The sequence below is a fragment of the Tamandua tetradactyla genome, chromosome 25 (genome assembly GCF_023851605.1).
Source record: "Tamandua tetradactyla isolate mTamTet1 chromosome 25, mTamTet1.pri, whole genome shotgun sequence".
NCBI lineage: Eukaryota > Metazoa > Chordata > Mammalia > Pilosa > Myrmecophagidae > Tamandua > Tamandua tetradactyla.
The window spans coordinates 17,917,098-17,931,111 of record NC_135351.1 but is presented as its reverse complement, the minus strand read 5'-3'; the positions used below and the strand labels follow the sequence as shown (position 1 = coordinate 17,931,111).

General features: G+C 41.0%; 1 pseudogene; it reads left to right on the top strand.

Annotated features, from left to right (window-relative positions):
• Positions 1–245: 245 nt before the first annotated feature.
• Positions 246–998, top strand: LOC143668789 (small integral membrane protein 14 pseudogene; annotated as a pseudogene).
• Positions 999–14,014: the final 13,016 nt, after the last annotated feature.

Here is a 14,014-nt window from a genome sequence, read left to right as displayed (position 1 = left end):
AAATTGTTTGCCCCTGCCAAGGCGAACCAAATGGCTGTGAGGGACAAGGTTAGTTGAGAGACTTTGCAATTATGACATTGGTGACTTTTGAATTTTAAATAATATGAATGTTTAATAAAGTAAAATAAAATAAAATAAAATAAATTAATAAACACGTGCATTTTGATTTTTGTTTTTAATTAAAGGGAAATATATTTATATATTGGGAGGAAACCTGGCATTAGTTTCCTTCAAGCTGAGTAATCATGGCAGAAGGTGGATTCGATTCCTGTGAATGCATTGTGATCATGAACATGCGATAAGAAGGCTCATCAGTCTGTTGAGGCAGCTCCAGTCCTACTGCATAGACACAGAATGTTTTCAGGAACTACCAGGACCTAATGGTGATAATGGCTTCAGTAATGCTGGGATCTTGGTGGCCTGGATGGTTGTTGCAGTAATCTTTTTTTTTTAATTGACATACAAAATAACACACAAACATGAAGATTCTTAACATACAAACATCCCATATATGGTGTACAATCAATGGCTCACAATAGCATCACATGGTAGCATATTCATCACCGTGATCATTTTTTAGAAATTTGCATCACTCCAGAAAAAGAAATAACAAGAAAAAAGAAAAAAACGTATACATCCCATACCCCTTACCCTTCCCTCTTCTTGACCATTTACCCAATATATTTAAACCTTTGTTCCCCCTATTTTTTTCTATACCCCTTACCACTCCCTTTCATTGATCACTAGTATTTCAATCTACTCAATTTATTTTAACGTTTGTTCCCCCTATTATGTATTTATTTTTAATTCATATGTTTAATTCATCTGTCTATACCATAGATAAAAGGAGCATCAGACACAAGGTTTTCACAATCACACAGTCTCATTTATTGCAGTGATCTTGTTTTTACTAAGACCTCCTAATTCCTGTTCCGAGACCCGAAAAGCCAACTAGTCCTCATAATGGACAAGATCTACCAGCCCCTCCTGTGGGCTAACTTTGTGATATGGGAAGTGAAAATAGTTAAACACCTTGCACAACCAAATGAAGATGACCAGACTATTCTTAACCCCATTATGACGATTTTACATCTGCAATATGGGATGGTATTGTTTTCATGAGCTTCTAGAAATTTCATTCACAAGTATTATTTTTGCTTCCTGTGTTATCATCATTCCTATTTACAGCATATTTTGTAAATGCTATTAAAAAAAATAAACTTCGGAGGTTTGCGCATAGAGTATTGTGTTAGGTGGGGTTCTCTAGAGAAACAGAATCAACGGGGAACACTTGCAAATATAAAATGTATAAAAGTGTCTCACGTGACCACGGGAGTGCAGAGTCCAAAATTCACAGGGCAGGCTGTGAAGCCAACGATTCTGATGGAGGGTCTGGACGAACTCCACAGGAGAGCCTCACCAGCCGAAGCAGGAAGAGCCTGTCTTTTCTGAATTCTCCTTAAAAGGCTTCCAGTGATCAGATTAGGCATTACTCATTGCGAAGACATTCCCCTTTGGCTGATTACAAATGGAATCAGCTGTGGATGCAGCTGACATGATCATGATTTAATTCTATGAAATATCCTCATTGCAACAGACAGGCCAGCACTTGCCCAACCAGACAAACAGGTACCACCACTTGGCCAAGTTGACATATGAACCTGATCATGACAAGTGCAATGTAAGTCATGCTGCAGAGTACATAAAGAAAGTTCCAGTACTTGTGGAAATAGGAAATCCTTCCAGTTCAGGGAGGGAGAGCTGAGGAGTAAGAGGAAGGGAAGGGTTCGTATGTTCTAGTTTCCTCCTCAAGGTTGAACCATCTTGGTGAAGGAGGATGTGTGAGGTGAGGAAGTGATGGGTGGAGAAATGTCCCACATAGGTGGGGGGTGAAGTTCAACATGGAGGTTCAACCTGAACGCTAAAGGAGGTCACTTCACAGGTACCAGAGGCTCAAGAGGGGAGCCCCACAGAGTAGGCATTAGTCAAAAAACAGTGCCTTTTGGCTCCATGCAGCTGCCTGTGGCATGAGTAGGAAACTCAGAAGTTTCCACTTGTTTCCATGGGAGACACGGACAATAGCTAAGGGGTTAGTTTGTGAGTTTGCTGGGGGAGGTCACCATGGTACCGAACAAGTTTTCCTGAAGAATAGGGCTAAAAAGGGGATTGCTGGAGCTGGGAATCCTAAGGGTGCCACAGCCACACCAGAAGGCTCCTGCCGTGTGGGTGAGGGCTGAGATGGGACCCAGTCAGCAGAGAGTAAAGACTGGTTGCCGCAGCCAGGAGAACAGAGTTTAGGTTATACTGGGCACATCAACAATGACAGCAGTGACCACAGAGGCTGGTGCTCAGACTCAGACAGGAGACACAGCAACCTAGAGGAGAGCATGGAGTAAAAGCCACCCTTCCTCTACAATGAGGGTGCTATGCTTCCCTCTACACCTGGGAAAAGGGATTGAGCCATGTCCCTGAGAAAGGGAGAAACCCAGCAAGACTCAGCATTTGCTGGAAGAGATTGGGCTTACCCCAAAGATGCTGTTTTAGGCTGCAGGAGGCAGAGTTGCTTCTCCCGGCTTCCACCAAAACAGGGCTTCTAAGTAAGCTATAGAAAAATGTAAAGTGCGTGTGCATGCATGTGTGTGCATATATGTAAACACTGACCTTGGCAATGCTAGGGGAAAACTAAACAAATCTTATCAGGGGATTATTAAATTCTGGATGAAGCTGTCAGTTGCAGAGAGAGCCCTGGAAGTAGGTTATTGATATAATGTGGATTAGAAACAAAGAAAGCAACACAGTATGGTAGAGACGCTTGGGACACTCACTAAATAATAGTCAGTGTAGGGCCATGCAACGACTCCAAATATGTGTCACTGGATTCACTTAGGTAATGAACTTGGTATTTCTTCTCCATGGTTTTCTCAAACCACTACTGTGCCAGGAGGACAGCTGCCATATAAATCACTCTTCCCTTTCACCACTTCTCCTACCATTGGAGAGTAATAATTCATGGTTGGCAAAGGCAGAGTAATGTTGATTTTCTGAGTGGCTGTTATCTGTGTCTCTGTCAGGGAAGAGATGATGGATGGGGTTGGTGTTTGGTTGGGGAGGAGGGATGGAATTATGGTGGAAGGAGGAGTGACGGGATGGTGGTGGAAGAGGGCCAATCATAGCCCCCACTCCTAGTCCCGTAGAGGGGAAATTGCAAAGATCTGCTGTGACCAGGACTTTTCCTCCAGCTGCTGGTGAGCTGTTTACTCCAAAATATCTGTTTATAAACAGTCTCATTTTATCTCCTCCTTAGATGCCAGTTGCTTTGGTCTCTTAGCACTGCAACAGACACTGCTAACTAAAAACACAATGTGATTTACGATAGACATAAATCACTGCGCCAAACGGTACGATTAAATCACATCCCTACAGTTAAGGAGTCAAAAGGGGTCGGTAATCATTTTTAATGTAGGATTGTGGATTTTGCGTCAAGGCCATGTGAGTTCGCACGAGCCAGGGCTGTTGCAAAGGCAAAAGTGAAATTTCCCAACATGTCTGTGTGTCACCCAGCAAGGCCCCTCCCAGGTTCTGCATCCCTGTGAAGTTGTAGATTAGGAGTCTCAGAGGGGGTTCCTGTTGCTGCCGCATTTCCCTCCACAGCTCCCCTTCAAGTTGTGCACCATATGGATAAAACACGTGTTACGGTTGTACAGTGAATGTGGCATTGGATCAGTTACCTGCCAAGAGGTCATTCTTACTTGGTACCAGCATTTGTTCCAGAAGAAGCAATATCTCAAGACACCATTAATTAAAACTTCAGCTGTTTTGTCATAACTCCCTCCCTTCTTCTTCTTTCTTCCCCCATCCCTGTCATCTCAGCAATTAGTTAAGTGATGCTGAAATGGTGATGCTGCCACTAATTAATTTCTCCTCACATCAGTGGAGACCCTTGGATAGTAGGGCATATTAAAAAATTAAAAAAAGATCCCAAATGCAAGCATTCCATCTGTCTCTGATGCGCTGGGATTTCCTTCAGTTACACTTTCTTATCACTGCTCACTGGAAGATGGCGAGCTGACAGGTCCAGTAAACGAAATCTTTTCTCTTTGAATGGATACGGCATGCGTGGGGTTTTTCCACCTCCCCCACCTAATGGAATCTCAATTTGGTTCCTGAGGTTCAGACTCTATTCTGCTTTCATTTCTAATTTGTGTGTTGTATGGTTGGGGGTTTTGTCTCAGTCGATAGCACTGGAGTGGTGAGTGGGGCATGAAGTGGGAGCATCAAACAAGGTGTGATTGCAAAGAAGCGCTTCTGTCCTTCAGGACCAGAATCCCATGGACAATTTATTTTTACCCCTAAAGGGTACAAGTCAAATGGTCAAGTATTTCTCAATCAGTGCTGAGCTATGCCCAGTGCTGAGCTCTATAGATGGTAAGGGGTCCAAAAAGTGGTGCCGGGGAGTATCCCTAAGGAAATAAAACCTGTCCTTGGAAATTAGAACTGCAAACAAGGTGTCCGACAATTAAATAATTTAGGAAAGGTTGTCTGATACAGACTATGTGAACAGTAAAGATTTAGAGAAAGGCAAAGGCCCCTGGAGCCTGAGTTAGCCAAGAGAGACTTACTGATACCAACAAAGAACTTGGCAACTATTTTGGTTTGCTAAAGCTGCTGCAATGCAATGTACCAGAAATGGGTTGACTTTAAAATGGGGTTTATTTGTTTACAAATCTACATGTCCCATTAAGGCATCAACAGTATGATACCTGGACTCTGAAGACAGGCTCCTGGCATCTGGGATATTTCTGTAACATAGGCAGGTACATGGCGATGTTTATTGGTCCTTTGCTCCTGGGTTCTGGTTTCTGAGCGTCTGGTGGGTCCTCTCCTAGCATCTCCAGGGCTTTTCTCCCTCTATGAGCTGTTTCCCTGTGTTTCTCTTTGAACCCTCTGGGCTTTTCCTGTCTTTTATCCTCATAAAGGACTCCAGTAAAGGATTAAGATCCATCTTGAATGAGATGGGTCACATCTCAATTGAAATAACCTAATTAAAAGGTCCCACCCACAATAGGTCTGTACCCACGGGAATGGATTAAAAGAACATGGCCTTTTCTGGGGTACATAGCAGCTCCGAACTAGTATAGTAACGAAGGGATAAAATTCATTCATTTGCGAATAAATATACCGAACTATTATTTTCTTTTCTGAGTCTGAATTGTTTTGTAAATTTGTATTTCCTTTAGAAATAATTTAGTGAATTGGGCACATCTTTTGGCTAAATGTCAGCAAGATAATATCTAAGCTCATATGTAGAGTGACATATTTAATTACCAAATCTGGGGGAAGTATCATAATATTTTGCGTCTAATTAGCACTTTTTTTTTTCAGATGCAGTGTTTTTAAATGCCTGCTTCCTGGTTGTTTCTCATGTAGCTTTCGTGTAGTTAAGGAAAGGGCTAGTAACAATCTTCCCATTTTAAAGATGAAGCTGAGCCTGTAAGAAGTTGTTGAGTACCACTAATCTTATTGAAAGTAGAGTCACAGAGCAGACTGCTCCCTGATGCAGGGTTGCTGCATCAGGGAGAAGAAAACTGTTTTCCCTAGGTAAGGAAAACACTGGATAGCATGATTACTACTGAGACATACAACTTCTTTTTCTTATTATTATAGAAATTGATGTGTTCTTGTAGAAAATTTAGAAAATACAAAAGTGTTTGAAGAAGAAATTAAGAACCATCCATAGTCGCACAATCCCTGTAATACCCTGCAATATTATGGAAGTTTTCCTTTATTTATGCATTCATATTCAAGTATCTCATATATCTCTATATTTTGATTGTAATTTTGTATTCCATTTTTCTTACTATTATCTCATAAATATAGTGGTAGAAGCATTTGGTACTCAGCTGTCCTCCCAAGCGCATAGTAGGATCACTTTTTTTTTTTTTTTTTTTTTACAACCATCATACAGGTGACTGGAACTCGGGGATTAGTTCTGGCCAATGGACTGTCAGCAAACGTGAGGCTGGTCACTTCTGGCCTGAAGCATTTAAAGGCCTGTGTGCACGAATTCAGTGCTCTTTTCCAATGATAGCAACTGAGAGAGTCATAATGTATTCCAGAGTGGAACCGCTGACAGTTTGGGTCCCTGGGTGATGTATGGAGAGAGCCTTCCTTCATCCTTGCCTGCAGATGCTTGTTCTGACATGTACCGTGAGCAAGAAAAACTCTGTTGTGCTAAGCTACTGAGATTTCAAGTTTTTACTGCAGAAGAAACTAGCCTAGCCCTATTAAGTCAAGTATCTTCTGTTCGGAGTGCGCTTTTGGAAACCTGATTTCAACTGGCTATGATAATTCTCCATTATATGCAGGTTTATATTTTATTTGGTCATTCCTCTATTGTTACACATGTATTTGTTTCACTTTTTGTTGTTGTTGTTGTTGTTTTCCTTTTTAACAGTACAATGTGAAAAATCTCCAGTGCATAGCTAATGTGTTCTCACAAGAAAATTCTATAGATAGAACTGTTAGGTCAAAAAGTATGAATGTTTTCAAGGCTCTGGATACATATTAACAAGCTTCTCTCCAGAGACATTATTCTAGTTTACACTTCCTTTGGCAGCATACACAGTGCCGTTACAATGCCCTCTTGCCAAAACCAGGTCTTACAAGATTAAATATTTTTGCTATTTTAAAGGAAAAAATATAATTGCCATTTATTTGAATAATAATGAGGTTGAACTTTCTTTAAATGCTCTTTTGCCTCTTTGTACGTCTTGGGAGTTGTATGGACATAATGGCCTCACACACTGGGAGCCGGGTGTGTGTGTGCCTTTTTTTTCTTATTGATTTGCAAATACTCTCACATCCAAACTCTTAAAATTCTTGATTTAAGTATTTTGATTTTTGACATAGTTTCAGGGAGAAAAATGGGACAGATTTGCAGGGAATGATGTTCCCTAATGAGAGTTAATTTTATCTTCCAGAGTGAGAGGAAAAGAGAGAGAGTAAGCAACTCAAATGAGAATGTGCCTCTCCTTCCTCTATAATGCTTTCTGTAAAGCCGTCTACAAGGGCTATAAAGAGAGGGGAGCCTGTAAGTGCTCAGCCCCAGGGCCCCAGAGAGGAGGGGGCCACAGAGCTGGGGGCCACAGTGTCCCCAGGCACTGACCCGCATCCCGACTTGACATGAACCCCAACCTCTGTGAAAGGTCTACGTGTTACCACCCCTGCCTCACGTGCCGTCATGGAAGAGAACGTGACTGTAGGTCTCTGTAGGAGAAGAACCCTAGTCTAGTGGAGGAGGTGAGACATGAGATGACCAATGCAAAGGCATGCTGCGGGGATCAGATGAGGTGGGATAGGGGCTCAGAGAAGAGACTTACTTCCACCTGGCCTGGCTGGGGGAGCAGATTGGGTGGTGAAAGACGTGTAAGAATTGGCTAGTCTGAGCTTTCCTGATACCAAACATGGAACAGAAACTGAAAATGATTTGCTCTTTTACCTGATATTCACATTTAGTTCTATATCCTGTATTTTTATTCGTTACATCTGGCAGCCCTGCTAGAAACAGATAGGGGAGCAGAGGTAGAATGGGTCTCAGAGAGGGGGCCCTCTTTGCAAGTGCCTAACGGTCGTGAAACTTAGAGATGTGATGAGAATTAAATTAGATAATAAATGTAAAGTGACTCCCTAATGGTAACTATAATTGTTGTAAATCTCTGGGTGCGGTGAATGGTAAATTTCCCTTAGCACCTGAAAATCAATTGAATGGCCCTGGGTTACTCAGAAAATATTCAAGAGCCTTTTTTTTTGTTCATTCATCAATGGACATTTGGATACACTATATATAGATGCCCTTTAGAATTCTTTCCACTCTTGTTAAATTGATTTTTTTTCTTTTTTTTAGTCACACACTGCATGGCCAATTAGCTTGTACTTGGAGATCCAGGTCTAAGGTTCCCTTATTCCATTGTCTACCTTCAATTGTACAAGAAAGAAAAGAACAGGTTTCTGCTGCATCTTACATTCAAATTCTGGGTTCCCTAAAGGGCCTCTGCCAGCTTTTGTTTAATGGAATGCCACACATTTAATCTTTCTCGAATTGTTTCATGGGTTTCGGTGGAGTTTACATTATTCACACCAGAAGGGCAGGGACCTTGTTTTGTTCTGCATTCCCAAAGCATTCAGCTCCAAGGTATTTGTCGTTCAATAAATACTTGATTGATTAAGCAAATCGCCAAAGGAGCTGGGTTCTCTCCTTGCGAACCCTACTTCTCTTAAAAACTCAGGTGCTATACGTGCAGAATTCATGTAGTGGATTTCTGAAAATGTTCAGGTACCCACCATCACATAGTCACTCAACAATTATTGAGCATATTCTAGATTTTTAGCGCTGAGCTAGATCGTGGTATGCAAAGATAAACAGATAGTCCCCTGCCTTCAAGGGGCTTATTATAGTCAAAAAGGGAGATAATTAAATTATAGTAAAATCATACCATGATATGTATGGGTTTTTTCTTTTTATTTCTTTTTCTGAATTGATGCAAACGTTCTAAGAAATGATCATGGTGATGGACATACAACTATGTGATGATATTGTGGGTTATTGATTATATACCAAGAATGGAATGATCATATGGTAAGAATGTTCGTATTTGTGTGTTTTAAAAAAAATTAAAAAAATTTAATCTATTAAAGAAAAAGTCATATGTGGACTGAGGAATGGGTAAAGACAGAGAATGGGGAGAGCTGAGGTGGCTAAAACATGCATATCCCAGGCGGGCTGATAATTTTACGTTCTTCAAATTGGCACTCTTTAAATATCTATTCAACGTGTAACTGGTGTGAGGGTAGAGAAAAAGATTGTCCCTTCATAAAAAGTTTTTGCCTCTTCTTTTTAAAAACGAGGGACATAGGACAGATACCGAGATGACGGGACTATTTAACCTTTACAGAATTGCAATTTCTGAAACCAAACAACTTTGGGGATGGCATATGAAAATGTTTGAAATTTATATAATAACGTAAACCAGTAAATAGCACCCTTCCACGCAGTATTTGGTATCAGAGGTTTTGTAGGTTGCAATTAGGACTTAAGGCAAGTATCTCAGAAATGACCTGTGGTTGTTCAGAGCAAAAATACTTCTGAGAGATAGGGCAGTGAGGTAGAAGAATGGTTTGTTTTTCCATTTTGGAACACTGTTTACTTCAACAGTCATTCCTAATTTACATTTCACCTGTTACAGAAGGAGCTGCCTGTGGAAACCTGAGTAACTGGCATCCTCTGTCTGATTTAGTCCTGCGATGTTTTAGCATCCCTCATTCGTTGGCATCCTGGGCAGATGCCAGCTTCTGTGTTCTTTTCTGTCACTAGGATGAGAAGCCCCAAAGTCAGTCTGAAGGGAGACTCCAAGGTTCCTCAGAGAAGGAAGTATTAGAACTAAAACTTAAAAGCTAAATAAAACTTGTTCCTAGAGGACAGAGAGAGGCAGAAGGGAAGGGAAATAGCTTTCTGGTTTAGGGACTAGTGTGTGAAAGAGTATTATGTATAAATGAGGTGGCTTAAAACAACAAAATTGTATTGTCTCAAAGTTCTGGAGGCTAGCAGTCTGAAACCAAGATGTTGGCAGAGCCAGAAACCCCTCAGCCTGTAAGGGATGATTCTTCTTTGCCTCTCCTAGCTGCTGGTGTTTTCTAGAAATCCTTGGCATTCCTTGACTTGGGGCTGCAGCATTTCAGTCTCTACCTTTGTTGTAACGGGGCCTTCTTCCTTCTGTGTGTATCCTGCTCTTCTTATAAAGAAAATGAGTCAAAACCTTACTTTAACTTGATTAATCTGCAAAGACCCTATTTCAGAGTAAAGTCATTTCCCCAAGTACCAGGGGATAGGACTTCAATATGTCTTTTATGGAGACATAATTCAATCCATAGTAGGCGTGAAGGCAGGAAAGACCCTGCCATACCTGGAGGACACCGTGGAGTCCAGCATTTGCATATTGTCAAGTTTATAGGGTGGTGAGAGGGCAAACAATGAAGATGGCGGTTAGGCCAGAGACTGAGTACAGCAGGCTGAGAAACAGTTCTGCCCTTCATTTTTATGTAACAAGGACTGAGCCAACAAAATCTATTTTTATGAGCGCACTAAACATTTCCCCCCAATATTTTCTCATGAAAAATTTCAACAGCACAGAAATGTTGTAAGAATAGTACAGTAAACACCAATATACAAACCACCTAGATTTTAAAATGATCATCTTTTAAAAATTTGCTTCAACAGTTCCTGAAATGTGGTCTGATGGCCCAGAGGCCCAACCTACCATCAAGGGATCTGTGAGGTCAAAATGACTTCCAAGGGCAGGCCACGGTGGCTCAGCAGGCAGAGTTCTCACCTGCCATGCCGGAGACCCGGGTTTGATTCCCGGTGCCTGCTTATGCAAAAAAAAAAAAAAAAAACTACTTCCATAATAATGACAAAATGTTACTTGTCTTGTTTTTGGCTGCGTTGACATTTGCACCAATTGTGCAAAGATGATGGTGGGGAAAACGCAGGTGCCTTAGCTGGAACACAGGTAGGAACTTTCTCTCTATAAATAGTCACTGTTTTGTTTTTTTATGCTCTATGGCAGGGTCACATTTCTTTATTTTTCTATGTGAGTATCCCGTTATCGCTGCACCATTTGTTGAATATTTGTTTGTTTGCTTGTTTGTTTTTTGGGGGGAAGTGCATGGACCGGGATGCAAACTTTGGTCTCCTGCATGGCAGGCGAGAATTCTACCACTGAACTACCATTGCATCCCCCAGTGTGCACCCAGAAAAACACATGTTCTTATTCCCACTCTCGTGGGTGTGAACCCATTGTAAATAGGACCTCTGGAAGGTATATTTTTCAGTTAGGATGTGGCTGAATTGAATCAGGGTGAGTCTTAATCTAGATTACTAGAAGTCTTAGAAAAAGAAGGCCAAAGTAAAGAGCCATAAATTGGAAGCCAGTAGGAACCCAGAAGAGAAAGGAGAAGGCATTGCCACGTGACAGGAGACGAAAATACAGGCCATGGAGCCCCAAGGATTGTGGGCAGGCAACACCAAAATCATAAAGGATTCTGGTAATGTGATCAGCACCCATCTTGGGCCACTCCTCAAATGAAATAACCCTAGGAGAAAGTGCGGTCTTGCCAATGCCTGGATTTGGACATGTGGCCTCTGAAATCATGAGCCAATAAATGCTTATTGTTTAAGCCAACCCATTGTTTGATATTTATTGCATCACCTCTTTTTTTTTTAATATTTTTATTGACAAAAAAACATACAAACACAAACATTCCATACATGATGTACAATCGACGGCTCACAATATGATCACGTAATTGTTTATTCATCACCATGATAATTCTTTAGAACATTTGTATCACTCCAGAAAAAGAAAAAAACCAAAACTCATATCTCATACCCCTTACTCCTCCCTCTCATTGACCACTAATATTTCCATCTACCCAATGTATTTTAAACTTTGTTCCCCCATTAATTGTTTATTTTTTAAATCCATGTTTTTTACTCATCTGTCCATACCGTAGATAAAGGGAACATCAGCCACAAAGGTTTTCACAAGCACACAGTCACATTGGAAACATTATAACTTTATACAATCATCTTCAAGAATCAAGGCTACTGGGGGACCGGCCATGGTGGCTCAGCAGGCAGAGTTCTTTCCTGCCATGCCAGAGACCAGGGCTCGATTCCTGGTGCCTGCCCATGTGAAAAACAAAAACAAAAACAAGAAAAAACAACAACAATAATAATAAAAGAATCAAGGCTACTGGAACAGAGCTCTACAGTTTCAGGTACTTCCCTTTAGCCACTCAAATATACCATAAACTGAAAAGGGATATCTATATAATGCATAAGAATAACCTCCAGGATAACCTCTCGACTATTGCAGCAGCTCTTAACTGAGACCACAACCACCACACACACACACACACACAGTCTAAGAAATGTCAGTTGCAATTAAGATTGTCCTTGACAAAGCATTAGAAATTAGTAGTTTTCTTAAATCTCAACCCATAAGTCCATATTTTAAAAATAATTTGTGTGATGACATGAGAAATGAGTGTAAAGTGCTGCCCCTGCCTCCTGAAGTAAGCTGCCTTATGGTGAGGAGAGACATTTGTGTGACTGTTTGAGTTGTGAGCTGAATGAGCTGCCTTTTTCATGGGACATCAATTTTAACCTGAGAGAATGATTGTGTTAGTTTTCTAGGGCTTCCGTAACAAATGACCACAACCTTGGTGACTTAAAACAATAGATATTTATTTTCTCACAGTCCTGGAGGCTAGAAGTCCAGAATTAAGGTGTTGGCAGGGCTTTGTTCCCTCTGGAAGCTGTTGGGGGGGAATTTCTCTTTGGGTCGCCTAGCTTCTGGTGGCTGCAGGCATTTCTTAGTGTTTGTTGGCTTGTGGCCGAATCACTCCAATTACTACCTCCGTCTTCACATTGTCTGCCTTTCTGGGTGTGTCTGTGTTTTTTTTGTCTTCTGAGTATATCAGATTTCCATTTGCCTTTCTCTATAAAGACATTTGGATTTGGGATATTCCAGGATACTTTTCTCCTCACCAAATCTTTAACTGAATCACATCTTTTGCCCTATAAGGTAATATCCATAGGTTCCTAGGATTAAGAAGTGAATATATCTGGGTGGGTATGTGGGCAGTTTTTTTTTGCCTACCACAATGACTGACAGATGAACTATTGTTTGCTTGGGTGTTTGGAAAACATTTCCTTGGAAATGAACAAAATAAGCCTATTGCTTTGTTTTCCTTTCCTAGGCTGCTCAAAGCAGATATCATGAAATGGATTGCCTTAAACAGTGGGAATTTAGGCTTGCAGTTTGAGGCCAGGAAAATGTCCAAAATCAAGGCATCATCAAGGCGATGCTTTCATCCCCAAAACCAGCTGCTGGTGATCCTTGGCTCCTCTGTCACATAGCAAGGCACATGGTGGTGTCTTTTGGTCTCTTCCTGCTCTTCCAAGTTTTGTTACTTTCAGCTTCTTGCCTCTGTCCGCATTTCATTCTCTTTATAACGGATCTCAGTAGTATGATGTTTTAGCTTGCTAAAGCTGCCACAATGTGATATACTAGAAGTGGAATGGCTTTTAAAAAGGGCATTTATTAAATTGCAAGTTTACAGTTCTATGGCCACAAAAATGTCTGAACTAAGGCATCCAGAGAAAGATACCTCAGCTCCAAAGAAAGGGCCAATGAAGTTCAGGGTTTCTCTCTCAGCTGGGAAGGCACATGGCAACAGCTGCTAGCCTTTTTCTACCAGCTTCTTCAAACAGCTTCCCAGGGGCATTTTCTTTCTGCATCACCAGAGGTCTCTGGCAGTTGGGCTTTGTTGGCTCTGAAACTTTTCCCAGTGTTTCCCTCTTAAAGGACTCCAGTAAGCGACCCCACCTTGAATGGGTAGAGACACATCTCCATGGAAACAATCAAAAGATCCCATCCAGCAATATTGAATTAAAGTTACAGAACATGGCTTTTCTGGGGTACCCAACAATTTCAAACTGGCAGATATGATTTGAACCCATCCTGGGCCACACGTTAACTGAAGTAACCTCATCAGAATGTCTTACTTATAATGCGTTCACACCCACGGGAATGGATTAAGTTTAAGAACATGTTTTTCAGGGGTACACACAACTTCAAACCACCACATGCTTCAAGATAAGCAACTTATAGTATTTATTACCAATGATAAATTTGAGATTTCAAGTAAAAAGTAGAATTTCGGAAAACTTGTATCCACCACCATTAGCTTGATAGTTTCCCAATACTAGATCTTCTGATGAGATTGGAAGTGATGTTTATGTATGGGATTTTCCTTTTGATATAATATAATGAAATGTGTCTACATTTGGAAGCGCTGTGTAACTCAGTGAACCAGTATTTTGCAATGGCCAATGCTTGATGCTACAGAATTAGGTAAAAGATTCATGATAAAAGTTTAAGATAGTACCATG